Source organism: Ambystoma mexicanum, chromosome 12 (assembly GCF_040938575.1).
Source record: "Ambystoma mexicanum isolate Mex_15411 chromosome 12, UKY_AmexF1_1, whole genome shotgun sequence".
In the NCBI taxonomy this organism is placed as follows: domain Eukaryota; kingdom Metazoa; phylum Chordata; class Amphibia; order Caudata; family Ambystomatidae; genus Ambystoma; species Ambystoma mexicanum.
The window spans coordinates 93,546,338-93,560,508 of NC_090936.1; the positions used below are offsets into that span (position 1 = coordinate 93,546,338).

The following is a 14,171-nucleotide window of genomic DNA, read 5'->3' on the forward strand; positions in this document are numbered from 1 at the left end:
CAGGGAAGACATAACTGCGTCTTACATTAGATGAAGTCAGAGAAAAACCTCAAAGGGTTTTAGAAATACCACTCAGGGGCGTATATGTGACGTCACAGCTAGCACAAATACACGCATGGGTAACCACTTCCATACTTAAACAGACTGTGCATGCCACATATTTATTGCAGTTTTTTCATGTTCTTCTGACTTGGATTGCTTGTTCTGTCAAAGGAAGATCTGTGCTTATCCGCAGCCTTATATACAAATGTAATTGAATGATTCCAGGAATTGTAAAAAGGTAATCAAGTCAGTCACAATGTGTTTTCATCGGTTCTGATTACATCTCCCATTTAATGATTAGTTCTGATTTCAATTCCCATTTGCAATTAGTACAATCAGTGAGGTGAGCAAGAGGATCTTTATTGCTGTCTTGGGGCCAGAATATCACAAAGTAGCAAATTTGGTATTAGCATACTTCATCGCGGGCCAATTTACCATTTCCAAATTGACCAAATTTCGGTCAATTTTAATTAAATATAGATGTGGGCTGGGGTAAGGGAATAGGTTAAGGTAGGAGGAAGAGGGGTAGGGTCCCGGGGGGTCTCCCCCGCATTTTTGAACTTGCCTCAGTGTCTGAAGAAGGGCTCCAGAAACCCTAGAATACACCCAAGTGTGGACAGCTCAGTATCACGCAGATTCATAGTGTGCTAAATATTTGTCACTGAATCAAGCTTTATCCATTGACGAGCCTTGAAGTTCTAAAATTGTGTTAAACTCTGAATTGAATCCTCCCTAATCTCCTGCAGGGTTCCATCCTTGAGTGTAGCCTCATAATAATAATTTGTTATTTATAATGCCCTTAATACACAGAGGTCTTTAAGCGCGGACCCGGGGGAATGAACCTTTGTTGCTAAGCGTGTGTTGCTAAGCATCGTCTTGCTTTCAAGACCAGCGCGTTGCCCCTGAGCTTTCCACCCCTAGCCAAGCTACCAAACAGTGAACCAGCAATACCTTAGGGAGACATATTTCATCTCTGCCTGTACATGAAGGCGTCTAGTTTAGAGGCTCTCCAGTGCGGACTGACAGGTCTTTACTCTTTCTGCCACCCACAAGACACCATTGAGGGCCCTACAATCCCAGTTTCATTGTGCCCATGTTCTAAACAGACAGTTATTAGTGAATAACCGATTATTATGGAATAACTTATTAGACACAGTGTAAATGAAGCATTCGGCAGAAGTATTCTGCCCAGAGAGGCAATTCTTAATGCATAAATTCCAATAATTTAGAACAATAAAATAAATGACACCACATTTTACTTGCCCAACTAAAGTTGATGAAGATACCAAAACCTATAGGGTTGTTTTGAAATGCGGAATGTGTCCAAAAACCACAGTTGGATGATACTCTAAACTCTAGTTGTCAAAATAAATCTTTGGGCGCATTCCATTTTCCTGGTAGTGGCATCTAGGACCCGCTTGACCCATTATAGCCCCTACCTTCACACTCTACTTTCCCAAATTCACACTCCCCAAAACACATAACCTCGACCCCCCTCTTTGCATTGAAATTCGCACTTGCACCCTGTTTTTATAGCACTCCTCTCCTTTTGTTCCACAGCCCACCTATGTCGTTTTTTCCGCTCCAATGGGTTTACCTTGTGACTTGGTGTCTTTGCAGGGGCCACCTTTCAGGAAATTCCCGTTCAAAGCATAGAATGGTGACATTAAGTTAGTCGACCTTTAATAGTCTCATTTTGGGCGCAGGCATTTTTGAACGTGAACTTGCGTAGGTGTGTGTGTGCTATTCAGTGAACAGTATGTCACGTGCCCGGCTGCCAGATCTTCACCAGTTTCTTGCTTTGTGATATGCCCTCAATGTCATCACTCGCTATCTCTATGCCACTCTCGCGCTGGGTCCAGGAGCTGGGCACACCTGCCAAACTCATCGCATACCATGACACGAACCTTCAATAGGCTTATTTGAACCACAAAGGCTTAAAATGTCAGGAACATCACTCAACCAATCCATCGATGTCATACAATCTAGGGTTTGTCCCCTCTTTCTTCCCAGATGTTTCTAGAAAGACCTCTTCTGACGCACCACAAAAGTACGCCAACTAAACATCAGCCTGAATTGGCAGTAAGCCACTCTGGCAAGCGTTGTACAATAAAGGCAGATCTTTTCTTTGAATCACATAATGTGGTACTTGTGTCCTCGCAGAGGTGATGTATGGATCAAAAATCAAATGTGACCATTTTGATCAAAGTCAAGGTCCCGGAAACTGAAGGAACAACACCCAGGCACCGCAATCAGTCATCGACCGAAGCTTCCGGTGCTCTTTGACTGCATCTGCATGAGTGAGACTCTCCTTCAGGTGGAGGTGATAACTCCACTCACAACAGGCAGGGCAACCAGAAGCCATTCAGGTGCCATGTCGAGCCTGTGTGACGTGAGCCCCAAGGCATCCCTTTTGAAGAAGGGATGTGTGGGACAACATCATATTTTGTGCCTTATATTTCCTGTTTGTGGCGCTGACACAAGAGCTCACTTTAATTTCTTTATTTTATTCTATTCCAGGTAATGGGTTTGAACAAAACATTTGGAAACTATCTATTGGGTAACTGCAGCACCACATTGCGTGGCCATCCAGGAGCACCATGTCGCCAAAGTGGCAATGATAAGGTGCATATCAAATGGTGCCCCTGCTCTTAAAGATGACATAGACAAACAGGTGAAGAAGGCCTTGTTATGATATGATATGGCATTTATAACGTGCCTATCCATAAGTGTTTCAAGGCGTGACGAGGAAAAGGAGGGTGAACAGTGGGAAGACGAGAGGCAAGTGCAGGGTAGGGGGCATGGGGAGAAGTGCAGGGGGAAAGGAGAGGGGGCAGCGCAGTGCATAGGATAACAGTTAAATAAAGACAATAAATAAAAGTGCGGCCAGCTGGTGGCAAGTGCATGGGTAAGTGCAGACATCAGTGTCAAGTGCTGGTCTGGGGCTGTGGGGATACAGAAACTGTCCCCAATTGCGAGGCTTACCAGGGGGGCAGTGCAGGAGTGCAACTGGCTGGGAGGGGACCTGGACACAAGAACAGAGGGTAGCCAGGTAACCAGTGCAGTTTCAGCCAGGTGATCAGCAGGGGAGAGGAGGAGAGAATGCAGAAGCAAAGAGGAAGGTCATGAGGTGCTTCCATAACCAGAGATGGCTCTCCTCAATTTTCAGAGAGGCAGGGAGGCTGTTCCAAAGGGAGGTGCCAGAAGAAGAAAGAGATCTACCACCAACTCGTTGCTTGGAGAAGCGACAGACCCTGAGGGAGTTGGAGGCGGATGAGCGAAGAGCTCGAGAAGGAAGATATTTAGGAAGAGAGAGCTGAAGGTATTGAGGCCCCAAAAGGCCTTGTGGACAATGCAGAGGGTTTTGAACTTAATCCTCGCTGGCACTGGGAGCCACTGCAGGGATTTCAGTCCTGGAGAGATACGATCCCTGGGCTTGAGGCCAAGGACAAGTCTTGCAGTCCTGTTCTGGATGAGTTAGAGAGGGTGGAGAGTAGAGGCAGGTAGATTAAGAAAGAGTCTGTTGCAGTAGTCCAGCCTAGAGAGAACCAGAGCTCTGGAGACAATGAGCTTCTGGGGTAAGGAGAGGAGAGGAAGAATACCTCTGAGGAGGTGCAGCTGGTAGTGTGACTTCTTAGAGACGTCAGAGATGTGAGGAGAGAAGGAGAGTGAGGAGTCGAAGATGACCCCAAGGTTTTTAGCCAAACAGGTGGAACCAGGAAGAGGGCCAAGAGAGGCCAACCAGAGAGTGACAAGAAAGGAGGGAGTAGGTGTACCAATGAGGAGAATCTCAGTCTTACTGGCATTAAGGCTGAGCTCGTTGGCGGCACACCACACCTGGATAGCAAACAGTGAGAGATGAGAGAAGGAGAAAAGGTTGCGGCAGAGAGCGGCAATGTGGTGGGCAAGAAGGACCAGGTATTGGTTGAAGAGCCAGGGAGAGAGGTTAGACCCTTGGGGAACACCACAGGGAGAGATAGAGATAGAGGAGAGGTAGGACCCAAGTTGGACCTGGGAGGGTCGATCGGAGAGGAAAGAAGTCAGCCAAGCCAGGGCCTGATCAGTGCTACCCAGGTTATCACGGAGACAGTTGAGTAGGATAGCATGGTTGACCGTGTCAAAGGCAGAAGAGAGATCCAGTAAGATGAGATGAGGCCACAAGGGCGTGTTAGAATCAAGGTTGGAGAGCAGGTCTTCACGGGTGTTCAGGAGAGCAGTTTCTGTGCTTCTTGCAACTCTGAAGCTAGACGGATGGTCATGGAGACAACCATCAGATTCAGTGTGAAGATTAAGCTGGGAGATGGCCGGCATTTTCAGGAGTTCGCTGAGGAATGGAGTGATGGAGATTCAGTGATAGTTAGCCGGGCAGGAAGGGTCGGCAGAGGGTTTCTGAAGAAGAGGGTGCACAAGGAAGTGCTTAATGGGGTGAAGGGAAGACTCCGGTGGTGAAGGAGTGGTTGCAGAAGTCAGCCAGAGCAGGAGCCAGGGTGTCAATATGGTCCTTGATGGTTTTGGATGAACAGGGGTGAACCTGTTTTGATGAGACTTTCATAGATCAGACTTGTCTAGAAACTTTGTCTGGGGAGAACAGAGGAAAGGCAGAGAAGGAGGGGGTAGAGGGGGAGAGGGGGAGTGGAAGAGAGAGAGGACAGGATGTCCTGAATTTTAGAGATGAAATGAAAAGCCAGGGCTGTGCAGAGGGCGTGGGAGGGAACAGGGGAGGTAGAGATTGCAGCAGGATTGGCCAGCTCCTTGCAGATTTGAAAGAGTTTGGCCAAGTTGTTAAATGCCGCAGAGATGCAGGCTTGGGTGTGGGTTCTCTTATTGGTGCAGAGAGAGAGCCGGTATTGCCTTTGGAGCAGGCAGCAGAGGCTAGGTTGTCAGAGGGTCTACCGGAGGCACGCCACTTCCTCTCAGCCACCCTGCTCTTGCGTTTAAGGGTGACTAGGTCTGAGTCATACCAAGAGTTGCACTTGGCTTTGGGTTTCAAGCAGATCCTCATGACAGGGGCAGGAACATCGAGAGTGTCATATATAGCGGAGTGGAGCATGGAAAGGGCTGTGTCAGGGTGTGAGTCAGCCAAGGGGGGAGGAGGGTGTGAAAAAGTGTTGGCAAAAGCCTCAACTAACACACTCTTCATGGGTCGGATAACTGAGAAGATAGGTGGCAGTCCTGGAGTTGGCTTGGCCTGAGGGGTAGAGAGGGTGAGCTGGGAGGAAAGGAGAACGTGATTACTCCAGGAGAGAGGAGTGGTGAGAGGGATAGAAAGGGGAAGGTCTGAAGAAATCAGAACATTCAAAGAGTGCCCTGCAGAGTGAGTCGGGCCAGAGGGGAGAATAGAGAGTGAGAGAGCGTCAGAGGTCATGAAAGAGTCCAGAGGAAGGGCAGGAGGCATCCAGGTGGATGTTAAAGTCTCCAAGAAGGAGGAGTTGAGGGTCGAGACCAGGAGGGAAGAGGAGAGGTAGATAGTTGCCACAATAAGGGAATGGCCAGGAGAGAGAGAGCCTGCACACGAGGCATTCAAAAGATGAGTAGGCCTGCCTAGGAATGACAGAAGCAGGAATCCACTCAGCGAAGATCAGGGCTACACCCCCTCCGGAACGGTTGGATCTGGGCGCAGAGAGGATCTTGTAGCCATCAGGGAGGAGGGTGTCAAAGCTTGTGACAGAGCTGCCCATGAACCATGTCTCGGTGAGACAGAGGACATTGAGGTGAAGATCCTCCAGGAGGTGGCATTTGTCAGAGGAGTGTTTGACAGCTGAGCGAGAGCTTAGAGTGGCAATATTGAGAATCAGAGGTACGCCCTGAGGAAGTGTAGAAGGAGGCCAAGGGGGGGGGCAGAAGAGGAAGGAGGAGAGGGCAAAATAGCCAAGTAGGAGACAGCAGGGGGAGGCGACGAAGCCGTTGAGGGGAGAGATGGGACAGCAGTAGAAGAAAGGAAATTGATGAGGCGCGGGAAGCGTCTTTCAAAGAGGAGAAGGTTGGCTTGAGGGCCTTGGACCAAGAAGGTACCGTTCAAGTAAACATTAATAATGTCTTTAGAGGAGTGGAAGGAGGCCAAGAGGGCCTCCCACCGTGTGCCACCATTTATGGGAGAGAAAGAGACGGGAGAGAGCACAGAGACCATACATAGAGTCCATAGGTCTGGCGAGAGAACGACAAAGAGGATGTCGTTGAGGGTTTGCTTGGAGGAAGCACTGGTATATGTATCAGCGATAGGGAGGCCCTAGGTTGGAGACCAGGATGTCCCTTTTAAACCTCTTCCTACCACATTTAGTGAGGAGAGCAGGATATTCGATAGAGAAGCAGTTAGAGAAGATAGGAGAGACAGAGAGCACCATAGAGTTGGAGTGGAGATGACAGAAGAGGAAGGGTGTGGGGGGGTGGTGTGGGGAGAACACTAGGGAAGTACACAGGGAGGGGCGCAAGCAGACAAAAACAGAGAGAAGACAATAGTAGAAGTTGGACAAGACAACAGGAGCTTAAATACTGGTAGAAAAGATCGCTAGATGAATACTTTGCTAGGAGGCCACCACACAACGGCACTACGGTTCAATGCAATTTAAATAATGGAGGAAACCACATGAGAGTCTGAGAGTCCTGTATAGTGGGGAAATGGCCTAGGTTTCACAACGCAATTTTAAATACTTTCACAAGGCAATTTTTAATACTTTCACAATGCAATTTAAATAACGGAGGAAAAACACACCTAAGTCTGAGAGTATGCTATGTGGCCAGGTTTTTTGGGTAGAGTGAAGGCTCTATCCCTAACCCGGGCCTCTGCTACCTTACTTAGTCGCTGCTGGGTGATGGCTGGCCACTGGCTTCCCCTGTTGACACCTGCAGACACGAGCTGGAGCCACCTATGTAGGAGCCCCCCTTTGCCGAGTGAACCATGTACAGTGTTTAGATACTGTGGGACTATGTTACACAACGTGTCTTGTAAATTGGGGCAACATTAGATTGGGAGAAATGACACAAGCACTGCAAACAAATCGATTGAGTATTTTGCTCTTTCACTGGTGACATGCTAAAGTTGTGTATTTTATGGTCCCTGTTGCAGAAACATTGTTAACATTAACATTTTATTTTAAAGTTGTGCTTAGGTTTGTGTGAGAAGGATGTATGGCTATGAAGGGAACGGGGTAGGAGTAAAGGTAAACAGGAGCAGAAGGACTACCTATGCACGCAGGGCCATTAAGGGAGTTGGGGATAAAGAAATTGGAGGTTAAAATGCAGTTTGGGAATATGAATGCCGGGCAGCCCCCTACCACATGTTGCTTGTATGTAAAATGCTGCTTTAATGTGTCAAGTCAAAAGCTTATGTACAACATGCTATCCTGGCTTTCCACAATACAAAGCAACCCCCCATAAAGCCTGTCACCTAAAGCGTCCAAGCCTTTCCCAATACCATACCCAGCCCGCAGAAATGAAGCAAACCCCGAACCCCACACACCAACCGTGCGCAACTACTCATGAGCAAAGCGGGAAGAAACAGGAAAAGAGGGATGACGAGCGGAAAAAATTAGGACAGGAGGGCATTGCTTTCCTAGAATCAACATCACTTGTATGCTTAGGGACAGTATACCTACATCACAAAACACTGAATGCATGGGGTCACAGGGCTCAAGGGCCCTATACCTACCATTTAAACCACGATATTTGAAACACGAGCCAATCCTAGTGCTAAATCAAAATGGATGCCATACGTGAGAAGCCCTGTTTTTAACGTGTACTACCACCAGAAGTGGCCTAACCAATGCGTACCACCCGATCTTGAATCCCAAATATAGCATGATACTTTACTAGTGGTGGTCCCTTTGTGGAATCCACAGTGTGAGGGAATAAGTGCAACACTGCCTAGTATCCCAATGAAGCGGCAATCTTTGTGGGATTTGTGAAGGCATCATGAAGCAAGCCACAGACAACAGATTCAAAGTTCAAGCAAAAGATCTTTATTAACTCAAATGTCAGGATGGTTGACGGCCTAACTTGCCCTATGCTAAGGTCGGATTTCCCTACCTAAAGAAACTAAGTCTGAGTCAGTAAGTTCAACTTAAAAGTCTGTCTGTGTCCAAAACCTATACTTGCCCTCATAATGTGTAGGGATGTCAGCAACAAAAGAAATTGTGTTCCAAATAAAGTTCTGAGCTTCTTCCAGCTCTAGGCTTACTTTCCACCTCACCTTGCCCACGTTCAAGACAGTTCCACAATGTCTCTGGGTTCCCTTCCCCAAGAAGACAATACAGTTCCAAAGGAATCTTGGGGTTCCTTACCCCAAGAAGACAACACAGTTCCAAGAGGGCCTCGAGGTTCCCTTCCTCAAGGCAACAACAAAGGTCATATGGTCTTAGGGTTCGCTTCCCCAAGACATCAGCTTTTCCAGCTTGCCAACTTATACTTCGTTTTAGTCTCTCAATATTCAGAACCAGTTGCAGGTCAACTCTGCACTCCTTCTGGTTTCTTGACAGTTCATACAGATTGCTTTCTTCAGCTCCACTTCAGCAATCTCTTACATATATTTGGATTGACTTTCTGTAGGTTTCATTGCATTTCACAACTAGGGTAAACCCGGTCTAGGTGCAGTTGCCGGATTACACGGTCCACTCATTACAAGTCATGCAATCAGTAACACTAGGCTTTCTTGCCCAAACAGGTTCTCTTGTGACTACCCCCATGTTCTGGTTCACATTCATTTGGCTTTCTCCTTGCCAGCCTTTTGGCTTTGCCTCAATGTGTTTTCCTCTTTGCCAGTCTCTTGACTTTGCCACAATGTGTTCTTTCATACAGTTCACTCTGTGGTGTTCTTTTTTCCACACCACATTACTTTCACACTCTTCAATAATATTCAATACTTGCATTTCATAAGATATGATATGATATGATATGATCGTTTATTTATATAGCGCCTATACACAATGTGTTTCAAAGCGCTTCAAGGCAAGGGAGGGAACAAGGGAAAATACAACCACATTCTTACAGGCCATGAACAGTAAGGATGTGCAATTAACTATCGTACTCGGCCTGACGACATTTCAGATAGTGCAAGAGCTAAGACATAGATAAGGAAGGGAGGGGAGAGTGGGAAGGAAATGGAAACAGACAGGTGACTACCGTACTAGACCTGACGCCATTTCTGGTAGAGCTGGAGAAAAACAAAAGGTGAGGGAGAGGGGTGCAGAAAGGGAGGGGAGGAACAAAACAAGCGACTATCATACTAGGCCTGACAACATTTCAGATAGTGCTGGAGTCACTCAGATGAACAAGTTAGTTCTTACCTTGTTACGTTCTTTCGATGGGATTTTCCTCCGACGTATTCCTTATCTTAGATATCTCTTTCCAGCCTTGCTGGCCTCGGAAATTTTTTCTCTCTAGAGGGCGCTGCGCGTCGACGTCCACCGAGTCGATGTCCCTCGACAGCCGCCGTATCGATGTCGACGTCATCCTGCCTATAAAGGCCGCGCGCAGCGTCCGTTGCTCAGTTCCGTTTTGTAGCCCGAAATAATTCTTTCTGGACTAGACTAATCACCCTGAAGGAGCGTAAGATGCAACAACAAGGGAAGTAGTACTGCGGGGATGGATGGGTGGGTCGATAAGGAATACGTCGGAGGAACATCCCATCGAAAGAACGTTACAAGGTAAGAAGTAACTTGTTCTTCGAAGGGATTGTGTCCTCCGACGTATTCCTTATCTTAGATAGGCTCCCATAGCAGTATTCTGTTATTGGATGTGGGAGTACTGACTTCATGCTTCCTCTTATTGACGAATAGAGTGCAATACTGCCCTTCCAAACCTAGTTTCCTGACTGGAGGAGGAATCCAAGTTGTAAAACCGTGTAAAGGTATGGACGGACGACCATGTGGCAGCCGCACATATGTCTCTAACCGGCACTCCTCTTTTGAGGGCCGATGAAGCTGCGATACCTCTGGTCGAATGAGCCCTAAGATTTTGAGGGGGCTCTTTTCCTGCCAGTTTATAACATTCCAAAATGGCTAAAATGATCCATCTGGAAATGGTCTGCTTAGTTATCGGTAACCCCAGCTTGTGACCTGCGTAGCCTACAAACAGCTGGTCTGCTTGTCTTATCCTAGCCAGTCTACTAATGTAAAAACTTAAAGCCCTTCTTGGGTCCAGCCTGTGTAACCTCTCTTCCTCTTTCCCCGGATGGGGAGGAGGATAGAAAGATGGAAGGGTAATCTTCTGTGTGATATGAAATTCAGAAACCACCTTTGGGAGGAAATTAGGCTTCACTTGCAGAACAACTTTGTCTTTGTGAAAGATTGTATGAGGGGGTTTACAAGAAAGAGCTTGTAACTCGCTCACCCTTCTTGCAGATGTAAGTGCTACTAATAAAACAGTCTCAAGGGTAAGAAATCTTAACGAACAAGAGTGGAGTGGTTCGAAAGGTGTGCCCATCAGGAAAGTTAGGACTAAATTTAAATCCCATAGGGGAACCTGGAATGGTCTTGGGGGATAAACGTTAGTTAACCCCTTTAGAAACTGTATTACCAAGGGTAACTTGAAATAGGATGGTTCTTCCGCAGTGCGCTTAAAGATGGATAGCGCTGCGAGATAGTCCTTGATGGTGCCAACTGAAGGCCTGAATTCGCTAAATAAAGTAGGAAGGACAAAACCATTGGTGTACCACATGAAAAGGGATCGATATTCTTTTCCCTACACCAGCTGCAAAATCTGTTCCAACGGCAGCGGTATAAAGATTTTGTTGCTGGCCTTCTTGCCGAAAGCAACACCTCCATAACTTCATCCGGGAGGTCCCAATCCTTGTACCTCAGCCTTTCAGAAGCCAAGCGTGAAGGTGAGCGTTTTGATGTCTGGATGGAGAACCTGACCTCCCTTCTGTGAGAGCAGATTCTCTCTGAGTGGAAGTCGAATTGGAGGGCAGATGGACAAGTCTAGAAGGTCCGGGTACAACGTTCTCCTGGCCCAATCCGGGGCAATTAGGATCATGGTTTTCCGGAATCTTCTCAACCTCCTGATCATTTGAGGAATGACAGGTACCGGTGGAAACGCGTACAGGAGCTGAAACTCCCAGTCCACTATGAACGCGTCTCCCAGAACTCCTCTCGGGGGAAATTCCCTTGAACAGAACAGATCGCACTTCCTGTTGACACTGGTGGCGAACAGATCCACCTGAGGGGTTCCCCAAAGGGCGAAGATCTCTTGAAGGACTTCCCGAGCTAGTTCCCACTCATGGGAGACTGTGCTCTGCCTGCTCAGAGCGTCCGCTGTCAAGTTCTTCTCTCCGGCTAGGTGAACTGCCGATAGAGAGATTCCTTCTTGGATTGCCCAAAACCAGAGCTGCATCACCTCTCTGCACAGATGTAGTGATCCTACGCCTCCTCTTTTGTTGAGATAATGCATGGCCACTGTGTTGTCCGTCATTATCAGGACATTCTTTCCTTGTACAGATGGCAGAAAAGCCTTCAGCCCAAGTCTGATGGCCCTCAGCTCTAACAGGTTGATATGTAGTCTGGACTCCGATGGAGACCAACGACCGCTGATGGTCAAGTCGTTGGCGTGGGCTCCCTACCCCGTGAGTGAGGCATCCGTGACTACTGTTATCTCCGGCCAGGGTTGCCAAAACTGCTCTCCTTTCAGAATGTTCTCCTGACAGGCCCACCACTGAAGGTCTCGAGCCACCCTGTCGGGAACCTGAAGAAGATCTGTCATTCTCCCTGAGAATTGTGACCACTGAGTTCTCAGTGTCCACTGAAGAGATCTCATTCTGAGGCGAGCCTCTGGCACTAGGAAAATGCAGGATGCCATGAGGCCTAGCAACCTCAAAAAGTCGAAGGCTGGGAGACGTTGGGCATTTTGAAACTTGGTGACCATCTGTAGAATATCTTGAGCCCTCACCTCTGGTGGCGAGGTTTTTCCCAGGGAAGTGTCCAGGATCGCTCCGATGAACTGGAGTCTCTAGGATGGTATCATTTGTGACTTCTTTAAATTGAGGGAGAAGCCCAGTCTGTGAAGGGAGTGGCAAACATGATCTAGCTGGATCTGAGCTTGTTCCGAAGATACAGCTCTGATCAACCAATCGTCCAGGTAGGGGTAGACGTGAATCCCTTCCCTCCTTAGACTTGCAGCCACTACCGACATTAACTTGGTGAAGACCCTCGGGGCAGAGGTCAGCCCAAATGGCAGCACTCGAAATTGATAATGAGAGTTGCCAATTGCGGACCTCAGGTATTTCCTGTGTTTGGGATGGATTGGCACATGGAAATAAGCGTCCTGAAGGTCCAAAGATACCAACCAGTCCTGGAACTGAAGGGCCTGAAGGATCTGAGAAAGAGTTACCATCTTGAATTTGTCTTTCCTGAGGAATTTGTTCAATTCTCGCAAGTCCAAGATGGGTCTCAGTCCTCCGTCTTTCTTTGGAATGAGAAAGTAAGGGGAGTACCAGCCCTTGTTCCTCTCCGCTACAGGTACCGGTTCTATGGCACCTTTCTCTAGCAGGTCTAAAATTTCCTGCAAGAGGAGCGGATCTGGAGCTTTTTGAGAGCTGATCCCCGGTGGATGACTCTGAGGTATGCGTAGGAGAGAGGCAGGCAGTAACCTTGTGCAACTGTCTCCAATGCCCAAGCATCTGATGTGATAGCCTGCCATTCCGCCAGATGTTGAGTTAACCTGCCTCCTACAGGTGTCCTGTGAGGGAAGTCCTCAGAGTGGTTTTGGGGCGGCTGATGCAGATGCCGATGGTAAAGAGGCACCTGCTGTTGCTGCAGCTTTTGAATATCTACCCCGTCCACCTCGGGTAGTTCTTCTTTGTCCCCTTTGAGCCGGTCGTCCTCTACCTCTTCCGAATGCGGAGTAGAAGCGAAAGGACTTGCCTCTCGTAGAGGTTCCTGTGGGACGAAAAGGTGTCTGACGGATTGCAGCGCCTAGGGATTTTGCTGCTGCCTTTGATGTTTGCAGTTTTTCTAAACTGTCATCCGCCTTTTTCCCAAACAAAGAAGAGCCATCAAATGGCATATTCAAGAGCCTGGCTTGCACATCTGGGGCAAAACCAGACTTTCTCAACCAAGCAAATCTCCTGGTTGTTGTACTTGCCGCCATTGCTCTGCTGATACTGTCAGCCGAATCAATGCCCGTCTGGAGGGATTCGCATATAGTGTCTTCACCGTCCTTTATGATATTTAGGAACGCCTCCCTTTCTTCTCCCTCCGGGATGCAGTCAGCTGCTGTAGAAGCACGCTCCCAAAGTGTATGGCTAAATCTAGCAAGGGTGCAAGTACCATTAATACATTTTAACGCCATGCTACATGCCGAAAAGACTTTCTTAGCCATAGCATCGTATTTTTTATCGTCCCTGTCCTGTGGGACGGTAGGGTAAGCAGTCTTGATGTCAGTAGAAGATGCTGCCTGTACCACCAGACTTTCTGGGGATGGGTGTTTGGACAAAAACTCCGGGTCTGCAGAAGATACCCTGTATTTAGTAGACAGTTTTTTATTTACTGCCGGGATGACATCTGGGGTTTCCCAGTTCGTCATGATTTTTCTTTGAAGAGCTTTATGAAAAGGTACTACAGCATCCTCCTGTGGACCTTTATCAAGAATATCTGTGAGGTCATCCTGTTGGAAAGCCTGTGAAGGTGTTGACCACCCCATAAATTCTGTGATCCTGGCCATTAAGGCTCTATAAGGGGTTTCAGCATGCTCCCCTGGGTCTAGCCTAGCGAACTCCATCTCTGGGGAAGTGTCTAAACCACTTGCCTCATGTAAGGAATCATAGAGTTCCTTTAATCTGCGTTACTCTGAGGATAACTCCTCTTGAACTGGGGTTGCAGATCCCTGCAACTCAAATGTCTCTTCTTGGTCAGATAGTTCTCCCTCTTCCATAATTGAGGACATTGTTCTCAATTGGTCTGAACTCACAAAGGGTGTGAAACCCATCTCCAAGGCAGAGGGTGCCAAACTTGTTGTAATCGGCCTTGAAAACGTCGATGTCGTCGACGCTGACGTCAAAGGCTTCGAACGTGGCGTCGAAAACAAAGGTGGAGGCCTCGAGGTCCTCGATAGAATTGGAATTCTGCTTGAGGATGTCGATAATCTCGACGACATCGTCATCGAAGACCTGGGAATAGCCACTGGGTGCGCCGCAACCGTGA

The 14,171-nt window shown here is 47.8% G+C and overlaps 1 protein-coding gene across 2 annotated transcripts in view; it reads right to left on the reverse strand.

The window, feature by feature from the left end:
• RELN (reelin) overlaps positions 1-14,171 on the reverse strand; it is a 2,335,047-nt gene that overhangs the window by 1,754,653 nt on the left and 566,223 nt on the right. The window lies entirely within an intron of this gene.